The 25,191-nt window shown below is 45.8% G+C and overlaps 1 long non-coding RNA gene across 1 annotated transcript; it reads right to left on the bottom strand.

Annotated features, from left to right (window-relative positions):
• Positions 1-18,472: 18,472 nt before the first annotated feature.
• Positions 18,473-24,512, bottom strand: LOC121851603. The gene is made up of 3 exons (XR_006085934.1): positions 24,482-24,512; positions 19,536-19,820; positions 18,473-18,692 (listed from the first exon to the last, which is right to left on the bottom strand). It is a non-coding gene; the product is annotated as an uncharacterized LOC121851603 (long non-coding RNA).
• Between the last annotated feature and the right edge of the window lie 679 nt (positions 24,513-25,191).

Here is a 25,191-nt window from a genome sequence, read left to right as displayed (position 1 = left end):
TCTGTTTACGTAAATGAAAATTCCCACTTAATCGATGTCATTGATTTTATTACTCATTCTTACTCGTTCTGGGTAACACCTACAAGGGAATGAGAATGTACTCTTTTATTATAAAACAATCTCAGCTATGGCTCCGAGTCTTGATGCGAAGTCAAAGCGGCAAAACAAACGCAGATTGTTTCTTCTTTTGTTGAAAACGTAAGAATATTTTAACTGAATACTCTTGGAGCTGTAATACCGCGGTCAGCCAATGGACGGTAGTGTTGTAATGTAAACACACGAAGGAATTAAAGTGCGGCCTCGCAAACTGCTGGACATGCGCTTGTACTGCAGGTCTCAAAGCCTCTTCAATCTGCCTGGAGTTGGGGGCATTTTAAATTCCTCCCCATTTCAGTGAGTGATTATTGACAGTTTTCAAGAAACAGGACACTTGGGATAAGAAGCCCTGCAGGGGTTCAACTGGGACGTCTTTCCGACCTGAAGGGCGCTACATAAGTGTAATTTGTTGGTGTACACTATCCCAGTTGAACCCCCGCAGTCCTGTGCACTTTTGTTGCCACGTCCATTGCAGCCCCTCCCCATCAAACAACCCACACGCAGCTCCTCCCATCCTCACCCAAACAAAAGCCTCAATCCTCACCCAAACACAGCCCTTCCCCCTTATCATCCACACTCATTCCTTCCCACTGATCACCCCTGCCTCAATTACACCAAGAGCCTCCCCATCATCACCCAAACCGAATCCCTTCCCCTGCACTAACACCTTCCTGAACAGCTCAGCACTAACACCATGGTCACCAGCTTAGCATGAATACCATGGTGAACAGCTCAGCACTAACACCATGCTGACCAGCGCTGCACGAATACCGTGGTTACCAATCCAGCAATAACGCCATGGTGAGCAGCTCAGCACTAACACGGTAGTGACCAGCTCAGCACTAACAAAATGTTGATCACCTGAGCATTCACACCATGGTGTCCAGCTCAGCACGAAGACCATGGTTACCAGCTCAGCTCTAACACAATTGTGACCAGCTCATCAATACCACCATGTTGAACATCTCAGCACGACCAACATGGTGACCAGCTCCGCACTAACACCATGGTGTCCAGCTCAGCACTAACACTACGCTGACCAGCTCAGCACTAACACTATGGTGGCCTGCTCAGCACTAACAACATTTTGACGACATCAGCACTAACTTTATGGTGGCTTGCTCAGCACTAGCAACATGGTGACCAGCTCAGCACTAACACCATAATGACCAGCTCAGCACTAACACCATGGTGACCAGCTCATCACTAATACCATGTTGACCATCTCAGCACTAACAGAATGGTGACCAGTTCAGCACTAACAGCATGGTGATCAGTTCAGCATTAGCCCCATGGTGACCATATCAGCACTAGCACCATGGTGACCAGCTCAGCACTAACAACATGGTGACCAGCTCAGCATTGACACGATGGTGACTAACTCAGCACGAACACCATGGTGACTAGCTCAGCACTAACACCATGGTGACCAGCTCAGCACTGACAACATGGTGACCAGCCCACTACTAACAGCACGGTGACCAGCTCAGCAGTATCTCCATGGTGAGCAGTTCAGCACTAACACCGTAGTGACCAGCACAGCAATACCGCCATGGTAACCAGCTCAGTGTTAACACCATGGTGACCAGCTCAGCTCTTACACCATGGTGACCAGCTCAGCATCCAAACCACTGTGAGCAGCTCAGCACTAGCACCATGTTGACCAGCTCATCTCTTACACCATTGTGACCAGCGCAGCATCCACACCACTGTGAGCAGCTCAGCACTAGCGTCATGGTGACCAGCTCAGCCCTATCACCATGGTGAACTCATCAGCGCTGACACCATGGTGACCAGCTCATCATTAACACCATGGTGACCAGCTCAGCGTGAACACCATGTTTACCAGTTGGACTGAGCAGAGTTAAGATGCAGTGTGGAGCCTCTGTTATTATTGTGGTTTCGTTTACCATCAGGATGGCGAGTCTGACTCTGCAGCTTCTCACCCTGAAAGCTGTTTTCTCGCTGACTGAAACATTGAGAGCCGCCAAATACAAGTGATGTTTAATGAGTGACCTTTTGGTGAATTACTGACAAACATTTGCTTATGAACAGTAAAATTTCACAACAATTATGCAAGATTATACATTATTATGCCACACTTAGAATACTTCGTACAGCTCTGGACCCCACATTATATAAGAAATATGGAGGCACTGGAGAGGGTGCGACGGAGATTCACAAGGATCATCCCATAATTGAGCGGTTATACCTATCAGGTAATGCTGAACATATTTGGACTCGTTTCTCTTGAAAAGAGGGGTGCTAGGGTTGACCTGATAGCGGTGTTTAAAATGATGTAGACGTAGGGTAGACGTATGAATCATATTTCCACTTCGAGGCGAAACGAAAAACATGGGCCATCAGTATAAAGCAATCAAAAGTAGACCAAGTAGGAAAGATCGAAGAAGTTTCTGCGCAGAGAGAGCAGTGGGAATGTGGAACGTTATGCCAGAAGGAGTTGTTAAGGCTAATACGACAGATATATTTAAGTGAAATTTACACAGATACATGAGGGAGAAAGGAGTAGAACGTTTTGGTTGAAAAAGTAGAAGGTGGGGGGTGGGGGAGGATACTCATATGGAGCATAAATACCGGTATAGACATTTGGGCCGAATGTCCTCTTTCCGCATAGATTTGGGGCATCCATAATCCACGCCCCACATTCAGTGTGGGAAAATGTCAGATTTGGGCAAACAGGAAATTGGGGATAAGTGGCCCTTCGGCGGTACAACTGGGACGTCTTTCTGACATTAAGACCGCAGCACAATTGTAATTTGCTTTGTGTATTGCCGTTACCCCTCTCCATTCACACAGTAAACAACACTCAGCCCCTCCCCATCCTAAAACAAACCCAAACAGCCCATCCTCAAAAAAAATACTGCCCTCCCAACCTCACTCACATCCAGCATCCCCTCAAAAACAACACCAAGATTGGATTTGTCTAGTGCTTTCACGTCAGGAGACGTCCCAAGGCGCTGGACAAAGTACGGCATTTCAGACTCGAGCTGGAGTCGGATGGGGAAGGGCTGGGGGGAGGGAAGGGGTTTACCCGATGACATTGTCTTGAGAGGTGAGGCAGTGGCGGAGTCGGGATATGTTACTGAGTTGAGGGAAAGCAGATCTGGTCATGGCTTGAAATTGGGGGGAAAAGACATTTGAGTGCTGAGCAAGTCTCCTGGGTTCCTGTCTGGCTTGGTGAGTTGCAGTGTGCAACCAATGAGGTTGATGCTGCTGGAGCCAAAGTTGTAGAGGCGCTGGCGCGAGCTAATCAAGACTGCCTCAGTCTTGTTCACATTCAGCTGTAAGAAATTCGCCCTCATCCAGGACTTGATGTCCGACAGGCAGTCTGTCGAGACAGCAGTGGTCCTGGAGTTGAGGTTGGGGGCAGACAGGCACTCTGTCGGGACAACAGTGGTCCTGGAGTTGAGGGTGGAGGCAGAAAGATAGAGTTCGGTGTCATCCGCATACGTGCGGAAGTTGATCCCATGTCTGTGACTGATGTCACCAAGGGATTCAGCCCCTCCCCATGATCACACACAACAAGCCCATCCCCATCTACGCCCAATCCCAACTCCTCAACCTACGCTCCCATACCCAGCCGCTCCTCTTTCTCCTTAAATCCTCACCCAGCACTCCCACCTTCATCGACATTGAGACCCTCCCATTCCTCAACCAAAGTACGCCCAGATTCTCTCAATCCAAAACCGCACCTACCCTTCCTCATTCTCACCTCCACCCAGCCCCACACCCTCTGCGACAACCAGTCGCCCCCACCCTCAGCCACAATCAATTCCTCGCCTTCGTCAAACACACCAAGCCCCTGCCAATCCTTACCCACTCCAAGCCCCTCAACCACACCTTGACCCCACATCAACCCTACCCAGCACCACAAGCCCTTTCGCACACCTAACCCCATTCCTTCAAACATTCTTTCAATCGTCAACCACACCCTGCCTCTCCTTATCTTGAAGCAAGTAGGAATCAGTTTGTTAGACGATTCGCGAATCATATTTTTCGGGATAATAACGGTTCCAAATAAATCAATTCGATTTGGTCACTCAATACACGACTGTTTGTGGGACTCTGCTGTGCGCAAATCGCTTCCGTGTTTCGCTCATAGGTATAATCTCAACTCACTTTGAAGCGGATTGAGACGTCCAAAAGACGTGAAAAACTTTATATCAAATGTGTTTCTTGTTATTATTTGAAAGAAATTCGATGAAAAGCAACTCATGAATGGGCCAAACTGTTTCTTCTTTTTAGATGTTCATCAGAGATCAATATATTTTATTTTATTGCCAATATTTATTCACACAACAAATAAAATGCTTCCGAGTAACAAGTTTTCAACACTTCTGTGTAGGCGAGCGCATTGAGCATTCTCAATCACATTTAGTAACATGTTTGTAACAGATGGTATTTCAATACACAATGAAACATTCCTTCGTATTTGGATAAAACAAACGAATCATGTAAATTGGTTCATCACGTTAGAAGGGTTTCCTTTTTGTGGGTGCATTCACTGATATTGCCTAAGTTTAACAATGTGCAAAGCAAAGTCTTGCTATAACTTTATGAATTTCGCAACGATATGGAATGGATAAACTATTCCTTTCCGAAGCTCTTCTCTGAACTTCTTCTGTGTCAACGCATAAATGCAGGTGTTGGTACAGCAACTTAACCTTTGAAGCATGATTCCGGTTTCTTGCACTATGTACCGCTTATTATTGAAAAATATTGCAGTATAATTAAAATTGGAAAGTTGCCATTTGAAGGAATATGAAACAAAAGTTAACCAAAGCAGTAAAAGACTACCCGATATGGCGAAGAGTAAAATGACTGATTTTCTTCGGTTCTCCAGTGCTGGATCAATTGCTTTCTCAGCATTTCTCTGATCCCGAAGCCTCCTGCGGACTTTATTTGCCATCATAATATGCCTGATAGTCAGAGCGTTAAACAGGCAAATGAAAGCAAAACCAAACACGGGAAGAACAACACGTTGAAGCCTTTCAAACGCTTTCCAGGTGTCCAACCTATGAAAGCTTGATTTGAAGGCGCAGTACCATGGGGTATTGTTAATTATAATATAAGGATCAAACGCAAAATAGCTGGGAATGCTCAGTGAGCAGATGAAAATAGACAGAGTTACAATGACCACTGTGGCCATCCTCTCAGTGCAATATATTGGTTTCAGCTTTTGGCAGCAAATGGCTACAAAACGATCGAAAGTGAAAGCCACAGTGAGCCACAGAGAGTTGTGAATAGCGAAACAAAGCAACACAACTCTCGTACTACACACTGGAGTGTAGAATAAGATATTTAATGGGAAATACAGATTGTTTATTTTATTCAGCAACACATCTACAAGGACAACCAGGAGATCAGCCGCCGCCATGGCTACCAAATAGCGAGTGATGCACTTGGAGAGACCGCACTTTCCTCTTGACAGGACCGCAATCGCCAGCAAATTAACTGCGAGAAGCAATAAAAGCAGAACACGTAACTTATACAAATAAAATTGCTATGTTAAAAATTTAAAAATGTGTCATATACGTTTGCATTTTCATTGAATGGAAGTGGCGATAACAGAACATAAGTAAACAAGAATTTTATAATTTCGTGCAACCACTTATCTTCCATAGTAAACTTTGAAACAATACCTTATACAAATAATCAATCTTGACTTAAATTAATGCTACCAACTACAGTTATTGTGCTTTGGAATCATATTCCTCTGTTCCATATAACAAGAATGTAGAAGATCTGAAGTAAGCTTTGTCAGGAACAAAATATTTTGGGAATAATTTGGTGTGGAGCTTTTAATATATAGCTGCCGCAGTATGGCTCAATTTGATTTTTCAGATACAAAATGATCGGTTCTTTTTAACAGCAGTATATCTGGATTAAAAGATACAAACATTACAGCAGATTGGAAACCAGTTTCGATTCGGAGAAGTTATAATAAAACCAGAAAACTGTACAACACAAAGCAATCCATGCGGCCGATAGGGTCTACATTGGCCCCTAGAAGAAAATTTGTGTTCAGTTTTACTGTCCAATATATCCTTATCACATCTTAAGGCACTTTTCTTGAAAAATGTATCCAGTTTCCTCTTTAATCCCAAAACGGGCTATGCATCTATCACCTCAATAGCCGGCCCATTCCACATCCCAACAACATGCTGAGTAAAAAAGATCAACAAAAGCTCCATATTTCTTTCTTCTTGTGACTAACTTGTAACTTTGGCCGCAAGACAGCGATACTCTATTGGTGCAAATAGTTTCTCACTGTTCACTCTTACAAAATCCTACATATTTTTATACTTCTATAAGTTCCCTTACCAACCTTCTATGCTGAAATGGAAATAGACGCAACTTATCCAATCGTTCCCCATTACCAATGTCCATCATCCCTGGTGTCATTCTTGTAAAGCTTCTCTCATCTCTCCAAATCCTTCACTTATTTCCTAAAAAGAGACTGAATGCAAATATCCAGCTGCTGCTTATGCAATGCTTTTTGAAAAGGTAGAATTATTGCTTCAGTTTCCTATTCTGTGCTCCTGTGTGAACTCTGGGGCAAAAACAGCTTGCATAAAAATAACTCTCACGCATTGAGCATCCCTGTGTGTTGAAAACTAGCGGAGTTTGGGAGAGACTGTGGACGTGACTATTGACTCCATCAAAGAAGAAGATATACAGATAAAATCTGAAGATATATATCCAGAGAACTCAGTGTAGGAATTCAGGCAGAGTTTGAGAAGGGAAGTGTCTCAAACCACAGTCACTGATGGTGAACTAACGGGGACAAGAACCATATGGAAGGGAACCCAACTGAGTCAAAGCGGGGTAATGTTGTGCAATGTAAGCAGGTCAGACAGAAAAGGAGATCAGGGAGTTGACGAGACTTGAATTGATTTGTGAGTAAGGGTGAGGATTACGAAATCGATTCGTCAATCAATGAGGGTTTTATATGTTGTATATGAGGTGGGTAAATCAGGCATTGAAATCGAGTCATTCTGGTCAGGGATGTCGGGAGGATGGATAGTTCGGGATCTATCATATCGCGCAGGTTGTGCCAAATTGGGAAGCTGTTGATACTTTATGGGGAGTTCGTCACCAGGGGACACAGGCATGAGTCAGCGATGATACGATCAAAAAAATGAAATCAGAAGAAATTGCTCTACCCAGAGACCAGAGAGAATGTGGAAGTTGTTCTGTGAATTGATGATTTTATTCGGTGCATTGAGGAGGAAAATAGACGCTCGCATGAGTGAGAGGGGAATACAAGGCTATGGGAGGGTATAACGACGCCTGTGGATTACAACTACACCACGGAGTACAACTTGCACTTACGAAGCGCTGTGCTTGCAGGATAGCGTCTCAGATCGCTTAAGAGTGGCGGAGCCTAACTGCGAGCCGTTGGGAAAGGGGTAGGCAGCCGTAAGCATGGTCGAATAGGAAAGTTTTCATTCGGTTCATTAATGAATGGAGAGACTCGGCAAGGCGGGAGTATTGAGGGAGAGTGTTCCAGAGTTTTGGGGGCGTTGTGGCTGAAAGCGCGACGTCCAATGGTGGGGCGGAGGGTGCGAGGGACAAGCATGAGGCGCTGTGTGGTGGAGTGTGGAGTGTGGAGGTCCACAGTAGAACAAGATAAGGAGGTGCCTTTGAGGTGCCATTATAAACACCAACATGGTCAGGTTCATCTGAGTGTCCCCCTTCTGTGCCGTGCAATCTTTGCAAATCTTGGTGTACCTTTTAACACTGCTCTCTCCACTACTGATGCTACTTTCATAGACCTACGTATATCGAACCCCTGGTACATTTGCTCTTATGCGCAATAAAATATTCTGTCTTTCGACACATATATATTTCTTAACAAACATGAATAACCTGATATGTCACTTTACAAAATGCCTTGTGTCACCCAATGCAGTAAACTGTTGACCATTGATGATAATTGCGACCAAATAGACTTACCAGGAATTCCAAATGCTGCAAGAATGGGGTAGTAAATAGCAATTACTGTGTACAACGTTGGATATTCCATGGTCTGTTTTACATATTGTTGCTGAAGGCAGAGACTTCGATGAACACACTGCCGTCACATTGAAATAAATTTGTACTTATCAGGAACACGAAACTACATCTTGCATCATGATTGCAATTAGTTCCAGACATGTGAGCAAACAAGTTAATGTATCCACTTGAGATTTGCAAATGTCACACTTGGATTAGATTTGTTATTGTGAATTGAAAAGCAGTTACACACAATATACATAAAAATTCAGCGCAGAATGAAATATAAACAGAAAGAAAGGAGCAACATAATTGAAAATATTTTAAAGGAAGCACAGAAAGAACAAATGGAGCAACAAAATGAACAAATGACACACTTTTATCGTGCTCTTCAAGTCGGAAAGACGGCCCGGGGCGCTGAAAAGTCAAGGTTTTTGCATCTATCATTTGCTTCTATCAAACTACATACGTGGAGTCCTGTAGCTCAGTGTTAAAGCACTTTCTTTGCAAGCGAGAGACCTGAGTTCAATTCCAGTCAGGGCGAAACCTTGGGCAAGTTTCCTTATTCCACACAGAGCCTAATAATAAACCCTCAAAAAAAAAACAATAATAAATGGGTCATTTTCAATCCACGACTGTTTGTGGGACATTGCTGTGTGCAATTGGCTGCCGCTTTCGCCCACAATTATAGAGTCAATTCACTTTACAGTGTGTTCTGTGAAGCGCTTTGGGACGTCAAACCGACTGGAAAAGCGCTATATAAAATGCAAGGATTATTATTATTATTATTCACGCGGGGTAGTGCATGGAATTGTATAAAGTACAAATAATTAACACTCACACATTTGAACATGGAATATTGAGACCGGAAGTAGCGGTGTTTGTAAAGTGGGGGGGAAAGACAAAGATAAACAAGAGCGTGGTGATTGAGGAATGTCTTGATACGGCCCATGAAAGAGATGTGCGATGGAGCTGGTCCTGGTTTCAAACACAACAACAACAATTTGCATTAACAAGTCGCCCCTCACGTTGGGCTTGAGGGTACTCTGGGATTGAGTTACAGAGAGTGGGCAGGCAGATTGTCCGATAATAATCATAATAATCCTTGCATTTGATATAGCGCTTTTCACTTGGGGAGTACGTCCCAAGGCGTTTCACAGAGCACACTGTAAAGTGAATTGATTGTGTATTTGTGGGCGAACGCGGCAGCCAATTGCGCACTGCAATGTCCCACAAACGGTCGTAGATTGAAAATGACCAATTTTGCTCTTCTTTTGNTTTTTTGGAGGGATTATTATTAGGCGTGTGGCGTAAGGAAACTTATGGATAGTTCATTTAACATCTCTGTACGTTGGCAGTGAGACTGTGAGCAGGAATTGAGGAGATGTCTTTTAGCAATTTGTGCAGCAATTGTTTCTGTCTGAAACAATACTGTAGCATGACCCTCTGCTACCAAATATGCCACCTGCTATCAACAACGAGCACGAATAAGTTTAATAGAAGACCACCGAGGACAGAGCCCTCAAGAGCATTGCACCAGACTGTGTGAGGGCACCAGAAGAAGCAACTTGTGCAGACAAACTGGAGATGGTGTGAGAGGTAGGATCTAGAATACGTAAGGACAGAAATATTAATGCTTAGGTGATAGGAGAGGAGTTGAAACTTCAGAAGCTATTAATTTTCAGCTATCGAACACCGAGAGAATCAGTTATGGAGTGTAGGCCCTGTATTAAGAACATTATTATATAGAAAGGGAATGTTGCCATTCGGTCTGTATTGTCTTCTTCTTCTCACTAAAGGATGTTCAACTTGAAACAAGTCATTGTCACACACATATACAGCGTTTTCCCCTTTCCAATCAACCCAATTTACAACAAAACAATCAGACGCATTGCTCTTGATTTTTGCACAATGGATACCATTGAACAAAACTTTCCTCCTTAATGGACCACATCAGCAAGAACAGAAGATAAGGGATCTTCCTTAATAACAACTCATCCCCCAAGTCATCTCTTTTCACCATTAACACCGTTTCCTTGTTTGTTTTTTCCACTTTTCTTCCAAAATATCTGCTGCTACATTCCTTCTTCCTACAAACATATCCAACTAAGCAACGGAAGGACAACAAATATCAGTCAAGGAAACGTCACTGAATTGTTATTAAAACCTCGCTGGAAAACACAGGCTCAGGAAGGCCATGAGCTGCAGAAAAAACTTTATTTCACTTCAAAGGTTTTACAGATTTATAGCATAATTAATTTAGTAGCGGACTTTCATTTTTGAGCAAAGCCACAAAAGAGTTAATGTCAGATCATCCCTACTATATGTAAAATGCACACCAAAACAGCACAGTAGTCAGTTTACCAGAATAAAAAACGTTAAAATATTAAAACGATTACTACTACATATTTAATTTGAGCAAAGCTTATCAAAAGCACAAATATATTCCTACTATCTGTCATTCTAATGCCAAGCACAGCTGACCAGGAAGCATCACTGTCAGAGAGCACCGATTCCATTCCACACACAAGGAAATGTCCACATGTTGTCAGCCTTCTGCACAAAATAGCTGCGGCAATCACACAAAAACTCACAGTCACTACACTTAACAGTATATTCTGTGAAGCCCTTTGAGAAATTCTCCGGGTAAGAAAGGTTTTATAACAAAGGCAAAAAAGTAGAATCTGTTTATTATTACCATATATGTGAAGCTCTCAGTGTGGAATGGATGGTTTTAAGCAAATAGCAGCAAGGTAGGTGTAGTCAGCTGTGCACATCATTTGCAGGCATGTTCCTGATGTGAAATGTGCTATGAAATAGTATATTGTTTCGCATTTTAAGTCTCCCTTCATTTCCAACTGACAGCTTAATCGTTTATTCCCTAAATCCATCTCCCTCTGCCATCTGTTAATGTGCTAATGAACGATCAAATAGAAAGAAATATTCCATCTTAATCCACTGCAAAGCAATTTCATTTAATAGGTGTGTTCGCCTACAAAATAAATCACACGATACTTTGGTTTCAATAACTTGTTGGCTGCTTCTGGGACATTGCTGTGCACAAATTAGCTGCCACGTTTACCCCAAAATAACCTCGTCTTTCAAAAGTTCATCTTGAAAAGTGCTTTCAGACGTTTTCCTGGTGTGACAACTGCAATATCAAATGTGGGAATGGCTATTGCTCTTATCACTGGCAGGTGCATTTTGCCGCTCATCCCTGAAGGGCCCACTTCACCTCCCACAGGCGGGTAAAGGAGACAGAGAACTGGGAAGTGAGTGCATCAAGGTGTTTGAGGCAAAAGCAAAGGGAAGAAATTAAATCAACAGAAAGAGAAAGATTATGTGGACTAAGACGGAGCGTAATCCGGACACCAGCTGGATTAGGAGAGCTTTCAAGAGATCAGTGGAGAGTTCAGGTCGTGTCTTCAACAACCCTTTCTTGACTGTTATCTTTTTTTATTCGTCGGTGATGAACAACGAGCAGGACAACAATTACCGGAAACAACGCGATCACCAGGATGAGGCGGGCGACGTTGGCAATTCCTGAGTAGTCAAGTAACCTGTGAAAAAGACACAAATACAACACTGGTCAGTGACTCAATCATGATTATTCGAGTGGCTGACGTATCTTTGGTCAGCCGGACATCTATATAGCTCGGCGATGAGTTTCCACTTGTGGACAGGTAAAACCGACTGACATAATTGCACTTTTGTAGAGAAGCACAGATACCACAGCCATCACCTCTGCTAGATATTAATATGGTTCAACATATTGGCACATGGATGTTTGATTCTGGCTGGAATGCAAAGCAGCGTGCAAGGTTATCTTCTGATTAACAAATCAAAAAGACGATTACAACAACAGCACCCAACATTTATATCGGTCCCTTCACAGAGGATAGCGCCTGGTAGCGCTGCACAGAGAACCGTTGTTTGCCAACCACGGGAGAGCCGGAGGGAAATGTGAACATAGGAGCAGCTAAAGAGGTAAAACCACAAATGTGATTATGGACAGACAAAGTGTGGTTAAGAAGAAGGATTAGAGGAAGGAACTCAGGGGATACGCGGCACAGTACCACAACCTCTTATGTGGAATCATAGAGAAATATAATGTTGCAAAACAGAAGGTGGTCATTTCCCCCTTCGCTCCTACGCCGAAGAGTTTTTGAAGAGCAACCAACCCATCCCAATGACCTGCTCTTTCCTCGTAGACCTGCATTATTTTTCTTTTTCATGTACTTATCTAGTGCTGCTTTGAAAGCTGTTGTCGAATCTGTTTCCACCACACATTAGTCAGTGCATTCCTACCAACTCCCTGGATCAAAACAATTCTCCTCATCTCGCTACTGCTTCTTTGGTCAATTGTTTTAAATCTCTGCTCTAAGAAGAACAGCTTCTCCAGTCTCCCAACGTAATTAAGTTCTTCAACCTGATGAATGTCCTCAGTACCCTCCACAAGGCGACAAGTCTCTAGCATTCTTCATAATGTGTGATGATAATAATTGAAAAGATTAAACCAGTTGACACCTCACGAACTGTTACCAGAGGTTCGACAGAAGCTACTTACTCTTGCATTTTATATTTATCAACCCTAGTAGAATGTATGCTTCTTTTTAGATGCTTCGCCAACCTATTCCGCCACCTACAATGGATTGTTTATGTGCACCCAGGTCTCTATGCACCGACACCCCCTTGAGAACTGCAACATTAATTATTTGTTGCATCTCCTCATTCCTCTTCTGAAAATGCGTCGCTTCCCACTGCTCTGCATTAGCCACTTCCATGTGTCTGCCCATTTCACCATTCTGTCGGTGTCCTCCTGCAGTCTGCGGCCATCCTCCTTCATTTTTCCAACACATCCAAATTCTGTGTCATCTGCGAACTTTAAAATGTTGCATATATAGCCAAGTATAGATCGTTAATATTTTCAAAAAACAGTAAGACTAGTAACGTGTCCTGGGGAACACAACTGTATACTTTCTTCCAGTCTGAAAACAGTTCACTATTACCCACTGCGGTCTGCCTCCAGCCAATTTTAGATATATGTTTCCATACACTTCCATTAAACTCATGGCCTTAAGTGCTCCCAATCAGACTGTGTTGGCACCTTAACTAACGAATTTTGAAAGTTTACGTACACAAGAGCAACTAAGTTTCCTTCATCAACCCTCACTGTTACATGAACAACTCAACCGAATTCAACTATTGATTATAATAACAAATAGGGGTGAGTCGTGCAGTGGTGGGTTGTGGTGTGGGTGGAAGGTGGGTTGGGTGAGAGGGAAAGATGGACTTGAAATATCAGAATCGAATAACCCTTGAATGGACCCTAGTCCCGTTCCTGAGCTAGGCAGCTCCGACTATCCCGGTGCAATCACTGCTTTTGGCATAAAAGCCCAGGCTGGGCCATGGCCAGGATCTGGATGGGCAGACAAGTCAATGGGGGCAGAGAGTCATTCTTCTCAGCCCCTGTCCGAGATGAAAACCAGCGGGAGTGATGGACGGACATCGCTCCATCTGAATGACATGTTTTATGCGTTTAGCAAGAAAAACACTAGCATTTACCTCTACTCAAATACTGGCTTTTGGCACTCACCGAAATACAAGCATCAACGCGATATATGATACAAGAGGGGCTTGAGCTTAGCAAGTGGGGGAAAAGGTAGACGGAGGTGGGGGAGGGACGTGGAGAGTTGGGATAGAGTGGGAGTGGGGAATGGTGGTGTAGGGCAGAGGAGGGGATGGGAGAGTGGCGCAAAAAATGTGGGAGAGGGGAAGAGGGTGACAGATGATAACCAGGCAATACAAAAAAGATTTAAGCAGCAAGAGATTCACCAGTGGGAAATGAGATGGTGGAAATCGCTGCCTGAAGCTAGGATTGAATCAGATATTCTAGATTCATTGAGAACTTCACTTGAGGGAGAGTGGACTAAGAGTTTTCAATTGCGTGGGACTGTAGGATGGAATGACGAAGAGGGGATTAGAACATTTGGGCGTTGTTTAGTGGATGGGATGGAGAAATAAATGGTGTGGGAGTAACAGAGGGTGTGTGAGGCAATAAGTGTGTAGGAGCGTTTCATGGTATGTGAGGGTATGAGTATATGTGACGGAGGGTGGAAAGCTTCTGGGAGGGAGAGAGGGTGCGGCAGGCTGTGTGTGGGAGGCAACGAAGTACTCAGCGGGAAGTGGGAAGGGAGGAATGGGGACTGACTCACGTCACAAAGACAGGGAATGACGATAATTATTTGGAAATGCAAAGTTTGCGGAGAGAAAGAGAAAGAGAGAGAGAGAGAGAGAGAGAGGAGAGAAGCGGGAGAGTGGGATTGAATCGGATAGCTCTTTTCAAAGAAACGACACAAATATGATGGACTGAATGTCCTCCTGCCATGCTAACAATTCTGTGATTCTATAAAGCAGTGGGAGGTTGGGGCGGAGGCGTGCTGTGATCGCGGTGAATAGACACTAGGGGGCAGTAAGTTACCATTGGTTGGCGAGGGTGCAGGCTCTCGCTCTTACCCCGCACAGAGATTGCCAATCGATCGCTCTCTGGTGATGTGATCGCTCGTCCCTCTATGTGTGCAGTATATTTACACCAGTAATTTCCTGCACTGATGTCCGATTGGGTGAATGTGGTCGATTGGTTATTTTCTGGAGCTGGTTGTGATGAGATAAGCTCGCCGTCTCTGTACAGAGAGAACTTGCTGCCAGGATATTTGCCAGAACATGACATCACAGCGCTCTCCCCTTCCGCAAACACCCGGGAATCTTGCTTCACGGAAATAGTAGGTTTCTGGAGCGGATCTGGAATTAAAACACAGTAAAGATTATCTCATAAAAGAATCGCTCTGTGAAAGAGACACTGGCACTGCTCAGTTCAGAGTAAAGGTGAGTATTTCTTTGTTTCACAGCCTTGAGGAGGCGTAATTAAGAGCTACATTTTTTGAGGAGCAGGTTCAGAACCGATTACAGCAAGTGTTTCTCTACACAGAGGGAGGGGAGCAACGGCTGAGAGCGGAGGAGCCAGGGAACACCATGGGACCAGCGAATGTACAACACAGAGCTCCAGCTTGGGAAGGGAGAACGGGAATTTAATCTGAAGTGTTCGTGTGATAGTAAGGCGTATTTTAAACAACAGAATAAAATCAGTACCAGAAGATCCAACAGAGAATTCAGGAGCATCGACTTTTCAATGAGGGAATTGAGATTTTGGATCTCACAAGCCTCAAGGTAGGATTCAATCAGATAGTCTAGATACGTTCAAGATGTAGAGAGACCTTCACGTGAGTGACAAGGGACTAGTGGATTTTGAAGGGAGAGGTGGTGTGGGATGGATTGAGGGAGAGGCGAATAGAAGCTATTGGAGGGTACCAAGGGGTGGGAGTTAGGAACAGACGTTGTGGAATTAACAGAGTTTGCGGTAGGCAATGCAGATGTGGGGTGATATCAAGGTGTAAGAGGGTATCAGGTTGTGGAACAGAGAGTACGGAGCGAGCAGGGGAGTTGGATTGAATTGGCTAGCTGTTTTCGAAGAGCCGGCATAGGGTCGAGAGACCGAATGGCCTCCTTCTGTGCTGTATAGGTCTAGAATTATATAGAGTAAAGTGAGGATGCTCGCTCTGATCGCAGTGATTGGACACTAGGGGACAGTGAATACCAATTGATGAGAGAGTTCAAGATCTCGCTCTTACCCCACAAAGAGATTCCCACTCGATCGCTATCTGGTGATGTGAGCTCGCGTGCGTCTATATGTTTAGCATATTTACACGAATAATTTCCTGCACTGATCTCCGATGGGGCGAATGTTGCCGTGTTGTTATTCTCAGGAGCGAACTGTGATGAGATCCACTTCCCTTCTCCGTGTAAAGAGAAATTACTGCCTGGATAATTCCCAGAACATGAGATCTCAGCGCTTTCCCCTCTCAAAAACACCCGGGAATATGGCTTCAGCGAAATTTTGGCTTTCTGGAGCGGATCTGGAATTAAAACACAGTAAACATCATCTCACAAACATTCGCTCTGTGGATAGACACGTTTCAGCTTGTAGCATAAATTACCATTTGCTTCTTCCCAAGCCTGGTGAAGGAGTCTGGACGAGGTGAAGGTTTTGAGGAGCCGTTTGAGGCAAACTCCAGCAATCGTTTCTTTAGACAGAGGAAGGGGGCACAACGGCTGAGAGCGGAGTACCCACGGAGGGCTGTGAGGACGGCCAACTAACTAACACCTCCAGCATGAGACGGGAGAACGGGAATTTAACCTGAACAGCTCGTGTGATATTCAGTAGTTTTTTAAACAACAGCGTAGGATGTCAACCAGCGGAGCAAACTTAATTCTGGAGCACCGACTTCACACAGAGGGAAGTGGCATTGTGTAACTCGCTAACTGAAGCTAGGATTAAATCAGATAGTCTGGATACATTCCGGAACTAATCACACCTTCTTCTGAGTGAGTGGGACATATAGGATTTCGAAGGCAGTGGGAGTGTGCGATGCAATGAGCGACAGGGTAATAGGAGGTTTTGGAAGGTGTCAGGAGTTTGGAGGGAGTAACAGACGTTGTGGGAGTAATAGAGTTTGTGGAAGGCAATGAGGTTTTGGCAAGTTATCAGGGTTTGTGAAGGAGGGTGGAAAGGCAGTGAATGTGAGGAAGGATGCGTGTTGTTGGAAGTGAGGGAGTCAATTTGATGGAGGAAGTGAGCAATGCAGATAATCTCGTGTAAAAAAGCTAGTAAAATAAGATATTTATTTGGGGAGGAAAATTTTCCAGGGTTGTAGCGAGAGAGTTGGGGAGTGGGATTTAATCGGCTTGCTACTTCAGAAGAGCTGGCAAAGGAAAGATTGACAAATTTGCCTCCTTCTGTGCTGTATGATTCCATGATTAAATAAAATAAAGTGAGGATGGGGCGAAGGCGTGATATGATCGCAGTGACTGGACACTAGTGGGCAGTGAATGCCCATTGATGAGAGAGTTCAAGATCTCGCTCTTACCCCACAAAGAGATTCCCACTCGTTCGCTCTCTGGTGATGTGAGCTCGCGTGCGTCTAGATGTTTTGCATATTTACACCAATAATTTCCTGCAATGATCTCCGATGGGGCGAATGTTGCCGTGCTTTTATTCTCAGGAGCGAACTGTGATGAAATCAACTTCCCTTCTCTGTATAAAGAGAAATTACTGCCTGGATAATTTCCAGAACATGAGATCTCAGCGCTTTCCCCTCTCACAAACACCCGGGAATCTGGCTTCAGCGAAATTTTGGCTTTCTGGAGCGGATCTGGAATTAAAAACAGTAAAGATCATCTCACAAACATTCGCTCTGTGGATAGACACGTTTCAGTTTATAGCATAAATGACCATTTGCTTCTTCCCCAGCCTGGTGAAGGTGTCTGGACGAGGTGAACGTTTTGAGGGGCAGTTTCAGGGCAAACTCAAGCAATCGTTTCTTTAGACAGAGGAAGGGGGCACAATGGCTGAGAGCGGAGTGCCCACAGAGGGCAGTGAGGCCGGGCAACTAACTAACAGCTACAGCATGAGACGGGAGAACGGTAATTTAATCTGAACAGCTCATGTGATTTTCAGCAGTGTTTTAAACAACAGCGTCGGATGTCAACCAGCGGATCAAACTTAATTCTGTAGCATCGACTTCACACAGAGGGAAATGGATTGTGGAACTCGCTAACTGAAGCTAGGATTAAATCAGATAATCTGGAAACATTCCAGACCTAATCACACCTTCACATGAGTGAGAGGAACATAAAGGATTTTGAAGGCAGTGGGAGTGTGCGATGCAATGAGCGATAGGGAAATAGGAGGTTTTGGAAGGTGTCAGGAATTTTGAGGCAGAAACAGACGTTGTGGGAGTAATATAGTTTGTGGAAGGCAATAAGGCTGTGCGAGGATATCAGGGTTTGTGAGCGTGGGTGGAAAAACGTTTGAGTGAGGCAGTGAAAGTGAGGAAGGATGCGTGCTGTTGGAGGTGAGGGAATCAGTTTGATGGAGGAAGGGTGCAATGCAGATAATCTCGTGTAAAAAAGCTAGTTAAATAAGATATTTATTTGGGGAGGACAATTTTCTCGGGCTGTAGCGAGAAAGTTGGGGAGTGGGATTTAATCGGCTAGCCACTTAAGAAGAGCTGGCATAGGCACGATTGGCAAATTTGCCTACTTCTGTGCTGTATGATTCCATCATTAGATAAAGTAAAGTGAGGATGGGGCGGAGGCGTGATATGATCGCAGTGACTGGACACTAGGCGACAGTGAATGCCCACTGATGAGAGAGTTCAAGATCTCGCTCTTACCCCGCAAAGAGATTCCCACTCGTTCGCTCTCTGGTGATGTGAGCTCGCGTGCGTCTAGATGTTTAGCATATTTACACCAATAATTTCCTGCACTGATCTCCGATGGGGCGAATGTTGCCGTGTTGTTATTCTCAGGAGCCGACTGTGATGAGATCAACTTCCCTTCTCTGTATAAAGAGAAATTACTGCCTGGATAATTTCCAGAACATGAGATCTCAGCGCTTTCCCCTCTCACAAACACCCGTGAATCTGGCTTCAGGGAAATGGTGGGTTTCTGGAGCGGTTCTGGAATTAAAGTAAATGTAATCTCACAAACACTCGCTCCGTGACATGAAAACAGTTCAGTTCAGACGAAAACTGTCTATTTGCTTATTTCTCAGCCTGAAGGAATCATCATGAAGACTGGGAGAGGCACGGGTTAAGCGACAGTTTCAGGACAGGCCCGAGCATATGTTTCTTTAAACCTAGGGAGGGGTCAACGGCTGGCACTGGGGAGGCCATCGAGGGCATTCAGGCCGTGGCCTGATGTACCACAAAGCTATAGCCAGGGACGTTTGACCGGGAATGCAGACAGAAACTCTCAACTGACCTTCATACGTATTTAAATAACAGGATACGATCACATCCAGGGGATCAAACAGAAAATGTTGGAGCGACGACATTCACACAGTGTAGTGAGATGGTGGGAATCGTTGACTTAAGCGGGATTGGAATCAGACAGTATAAACACATTCAAGAGGCAGCAAGACTTTCATAGGAGGGAGAGAAGATTAAAAGGTGTGGGAGGGAGTGAGGCTGTGGGAGAGAGTCAGTGTCTGGGAGAAATAGAGGGTGGGGATGCAAGGAATAGAATGTACGTGCGGATGAGGAATAGAAGTAATAAAGGGTTGGGAAATAGGAAGTGTGAAATGAATTCAGGGGGAAAGCGAGGAATTGAAGCAGACTGGTGTCATTGAGCGTTTGGTACATGTGTTAGGATGAGTGGGTTTGCGGGATGGGGGACAGTGGTAGTTGGAGGGTGCATCTGTGATCAAGGCTATTATAAACCAGCGGCAACGAACGGCCATTTAACAGATTCGGGAGAGAAACACAAACAGGTTATTATGTAAAATCTTACTCAGATCTTACCCCACAAATAGATTCCCACTCCTTCACTCTCTGGGGATGTGAACTTTCGTCCGTCTATATGTGTAGTATATTTACACGTGTAATTTCCTGCACTGAAATCCGATAGGGCGAAATTTGCCGTTTGGATGTTTTCCGGAGCTGTCCGTGATGTGAAAAACTTGCCGTCTATATATAAAGAGAATATGCTGCCTGGATAATTCCCAGAACATGAGATCTGAGCGCTTTCCCCTCTCACAAAGAACCGGGAATCTGGCTTCAGGGAAATGATGGCTTTCTGAAGTGGATCTGAAATTAAAACACAGTAAAGGTAGTCTCACAAACACTCACTCTGATCTGTTCTGTGACAGTGAACATCAGTGTCGACAATAAGCCCAGCCTCACCCTGTGAGACTGTTTCTGTCTGAGGTTGAACACGAGGCAGAAATGTGGGTTGTTCCAACTACGTGTTTTGATTTGACGCTGCAATTCTTCCGTATTGAAATATTCATTGATGTTTGGTCAGTCTTTCTGTGAGATCGGAGTCAGTGTTAGCTTGGAGTCAGTGTCTTTGTGATCTGAGGGTCAGTGTGAAATCGGGGTTAATGCGAAGTCACAGTAAGCTGTAAACTGACAGATAAACCATATTTTGATTTTGGGGTCAGCATTTCTCTGAGCTCCGTGTCAGTGTGATTCGGGAGTCAATGTGAGCTCAGGGGGTCTGTGTGAGCTCGGAGCCAGCAGGATCTCCTGGTCAATGTGAGCTCCGATAATAATATGTGCTTGGGGTCTGTGTGAGCTCGGACTCCGCGTAAGCTTTCATTATTGTGAGTTCGGTCTCAGTGTTAGTTGTGGCTCACTGTGAGCTCGGGGTCACTGAGAGCTCGAGGGTCAGTGTGAGCCGGGTTGCAGTGTAAGCTGGACAGTCAGTATAAGATGGAGGTCAGTGTAGCGTGTGCTCGGGCTCCGTTGGAGCTCGAGGTCAACTGAGCTCAGGGTCAGTGTGATTTCGCGGATAGTTTGAGCTCGTGGTCGGCGTGAGCTCGAGGGTCAGAATCAGTTTGGGGTCATTGTGAACTCGATTCTGTATACGCGTCAGTGTGAGCTCGAGCTCAATGTGAGCTGGGGTTCAGTATAATGTGAGTTCGGGCTGAGTTTGAGCTCAGGTCAATCTGAACTCGGGCTGAGTTGCGGCTCGGGCTGAGTTGCGGCTCGGGCTGAGTTGCGGCTCGGGCTGAGTTGCGGCTCGGGCTGAGTTGCGGCTCGGGCTGAGTTGCGGCTCGGGCTGAGTTGCGGCTCGGGCTGAGTTGCGGCTCGGGCTGAGTTGCGGCTCGGGCTGAGTTGCGGCTCGGGCTGAGTTGCGGCTCGGGCTGAGTTGCGGCTCGGGCTGGGTTGCGGCTCGGGCTGGGTTGCGGCTCGGGCTGGGTTGCGGCTCGGGGTGGGTTTCGGCTCGGGGTCGGTTTCGGCTCGGGGTCGGTTTCAGCTCGGGGTCGGTTTCAGCTCGGGGTCGGTTTCAGCTCGGGGTCGGTTTCAGCTCGGGGTCGGTTTCAGCTCGGGGTCGGTTTCAGCTGGAGTTGCATGTAGCCTTGACTGCCTGTTCAGGTGGTGGTAACAAATCTCATGACGATATTCAATAACGGAAGGGATTCTTTTCCTGGTGACTTTGCCAACAATCCCCAAATTAATATTCCATTGGCCCTACTCCCCCCACCCCACCTCTACCCATATCAATGGAGAGTTGTTGTAATTGTGGTCTACACCTGAACAGAATATGCCGCCGTCCAGTTTGTGTCCGCAGTCAAGCCGACCAAACACAGGCCCCGATTCTTCTCCAAAGCGAGCGTCACCTGAGTCTGTTACAGGAAATCCACATACCAAATAATTGTTAATATCTCCAGCAATGTTCATGCTCAGGGTGTCTCCACAAACTGCCCCCAAGTGTCATTGCTGTATAGCTCTACTCTCCCCGCACACCGGCTCTCTCCATTCACCAGTCTGGGGTGCTTACCCACTGCCATGTGCATACAATACACTTTCCACAGCTGCAACTTGAATCATACATACAATTAACAACATCTGTACCATCACACTGCGAAGGTGTTACACTGGGTTAGCAGAGTAGTTGTGGCACTGGTTCAGCAGCGGAGGTGGGAAAATCGGTTAGGAGAGGATGTGTGACAAGGGGTGAGCCGAGGACGTGTCACATTGGGTTAAGAGTGAAGCTGTGAAACTGGGTAGGCCTTAGAATACACTAGAATATACAGCACAGAAACAGTCCATGCGGCCCAACTGGTCTATGCCGTTGATTACCCCCTGATTTCACTCTTCTGTGTTCCCCACGCCCTGTGAATACCTCGCGTTTTGACATCACCCCACCTGTGCTCAAGCCCCTGTGCCCTCTCCCTGTGCTGATCCCACTTTTGCTCAACAAACTTGTACTCAACTAGCTTGTGCTCTTACACAACTTGCTCTTAGCCCCTGTCCTCAACCCCACCATGCGTACGCTTCCTGTTCCCACACACTCTGCTCATCCTCCTGTGATAACCGCTCCGTTTGATTACCCCAACCGCCGCCCATTTGTTGTTGCTGCACAAGGTGCTGAATCCGCACTGCTCATTCACACTTTATCTTCTATAGCCAGTACACTGATCTCCTATGCTCAACCCCCACCCCCCTCCACCCCACCGTGTGCAATTCCTGGTTCTCCCCCTTGTGTTCTGCCCCAGTGTTCCCCAATCCGCTCACCCGATGCTCAAGTTATGTTTCTCAAACCGCTGTAATCACTCCCAATGTATTTCGCACGCGGGTTCTCTCAGTTTACCCTTGTGCTCAATCCCTGTGCTTTGCCCCACTGTACTCAGCTCCATCTCTACTCATCGCCTGCACTCACTTCGCTTTAGCTCCTCTCTCGCCTTCCACTCCACCATGTTCTCCAACTTCCCTGTTCTTGCGCACCATGTGCTCAGTCTTATTGTGTTCAGCCCCCTGTGCACACACCCACCTAAACTCAACCAACACGTGCTCACTTCCCGGCTATGCACTCACTTCTTGTGCTGAACCCCTATTGTGGTCACCCTCCGTCTGCTCAAACCCTGCTGCTCATTGACTTGTCACCCTCCTGTTCTTTCGACTCTGTACTACTCCACCTTGTATTTATGCTCCTATGCTTCCCACCATTTGCTCGCCACCCATATGACCTCTCCCTCATTAAGTCTCCTGTGTTGCCCACTGCTCTGTGATTACCTCCCGTGTATTCAGCACCAGAATCATACCACTATGTTCTCCGCCTGTGCTCACCTCCACTTGTACTCAATCCTCTACCTTCTGCTCTTAAACTGCGCGCTCTTTCCACCGAATGTGCTCAACCCCAATATGACTACACCCAGTCTTTAGATCCCCAACGTACACACTCCCTCTTTGTTACGCTTCATGTGGCTCTCCTCCCCGCCTTTCCTCACCCACCTCTGCTCGCCCTTTCGTGCTCCTCGCCTGGGTATGCCCTCCAAGTGCTCCACCTCTGCTCACCCCATTTGCTCTCCAATGTGCTCAAGCCAACTGTTCCTATTCATGCTGTGCTCCACTTCTCCTGTACGTTTCCATCCTGTGCTCACACCCACCCATGTGCATTAACCCTGTGGTCGACCCAATGTGTTTAACCCCTGTTCTTCCCGGTGTGCTCTCCACCAATACGCATTAACCGGTTATCACCTCCTGTGCTCCCCAAATTGTTTGAACCAGCTACCCTCCCGGCCTCAAAATCCCATGCTCTAAACCCAGCTACTCATCGCCCTGATGCACACCCAATTGCCCCGTGCTCTCCGTGCACCTCGCCTCATCACTCTGTGCTCAGCCCCACTGTACTCACATCCCTTTGCACTCCAACTCTGTATTCACCCACTACTCTCCTACCCACTTTCTGCTCCCTCTACCCGGGCTGATATCCGGTGCTCACCCCTCTTTTATTCAGACCCCTGTGCTAAAAATCAAACGGGCTCACTCCACTAGCGTGCACAACTTCACCGTGCTTTTTCCACTGTATTCGCCACACCTATACTCAACTCCGCTTTGTGCTCCCCCTTCCGTGCGCTCAATACATACAGTCTGTGCCTTTGTGCTCACCCCACCCAAGTTAAAAAAAAAAATCCCCGACTGTGCTCAACCTGATTGCGTTCAGAACCTGAGATCACAATCCTTTGCGCTCACCATGTTCTCAGCCCTGATTTGCTCATCACGCTCTATGTGCACACCAACTGTGCGACACGTGTGCTCTTCGATGAGCTTACGCTTGTGTACTCCACTCTCTGTGCTAAACAAGCCTGTTCTCAAATCCATCTGCTCATTCCCCCAACGCGCTCATCGAACCATTCTTATCCAACACTTACTCACACCTAATATACTCACAGCACTCTGCTGAGCTGACATGTTTCTCGGCCAACTGTGATCACCCCAAACCCCGTGTGCCTATTCGCACTTTGCTCAACATTTCCTTTTGCTCAAATCTCTGTGCTATCGCTCAATGTATTCAGCCCTGTCCTGCAAAACCATGCGCTGATACTATGCGCTCAATGCCTTTTGCTCACAAAATGTGCTCCCTGCAATTTTTCTCCCACTGTGCTCAGCCTCCCTGTGCTCACGCATCCTGTACTCATTTCCATTTCACGCACTCGGTTGTGCTCACCCACAATGCTCAGCCTTCTGTGCTCACCTCTCCACACACCCATTTCTCACAACTCGCACACATCCCGGGCACGTGGTTATTCTCAGAGACACACTAATTTAACTGAGCAAATGACGCCGGCATCGTTGGAATTGGATTCTGAAAATTGATCACAGGGCTATGAGCGCAACATCTCCACTCAGATTTAATAATAAACTAACATATTGAGGGATACAAAAAATTAAGTGTTTCTCGATCCGTAGTTTACCGAAAATATGAGAAAAGTAAAATGATCGAAGACTGAAATATTTACCTGAACAGATGACGCCGGCATCATAGGTGTGTGGCCAGGAATAGCCAACCCAGGGCTGTGACTGACAATCCCTCAGAATAGACTCACTCCCTCTGCAACGAACATCCCACGTCACAACGGGACCTGAGCCTTCGCCAAAGTGAGCGTCTCCTGATGCTGAGAGCGCGACTCCACAGCCCAACTCCTTACACACCACAGCCGCGTCCGCCATATCCCAACCATTGTCACCAGAGCCAGAGCCATGCACTGTGCCCCACTGTCCATCGTGGTCAACCTCCCCTCTCCCGGCACACGGGCTGCCGCCATTCACAAGCCTCAAACGATCTGTTAAAAAGAAAAGCATCTGCCTCACAATCACTGCAAGGCATCACCCAGAGTATTGAACGCAATCCAGGATAATACACTTACAAGGTGCATGTCACATTGGGAGGGTTCCTGGACGGTATACAATCCAACAACAATAATAATCATTATAAAGGTTTCAATGACTGTTAGATACATGCAGTCCAAAACCCGGGTATCAGCAATGATATTAACAATTTATTCCACCGCAAGATATAACGGTTGCAGCTGCATTTTGAACAGAAGGATAGAGCTTTTATATCATTATACTTAATATTTTATTATTATACTTTATATAAGATTATTATAATTTATATAGCGAAAGGAGATTCCCCCAAAATTATGGCAGTGGTTTACTGTTTTGGGAC

Source organism: Callorhinchus milii, unplaced genomic scaffold (assembly GCF_018977255.1).
Source record: "Callorhinchus milii isolate IMCB2004 unplaced genomic scaffold, IMCB_Cmil_1.0 Scaffold69, whole genome shotgun sequence".
In the NCBI taxonomy this organism is placed as follows: domain Eukaryota; kingdom Metazoa; phylum Chordata; class Chondrichthyes; order Chimaeriformes; family Callorhinchidae; genus Callorhinchus; species Callorhinchus milii.
This window is presented reverse-complemented; position numbering and strand designations above follow the sequence as displayed.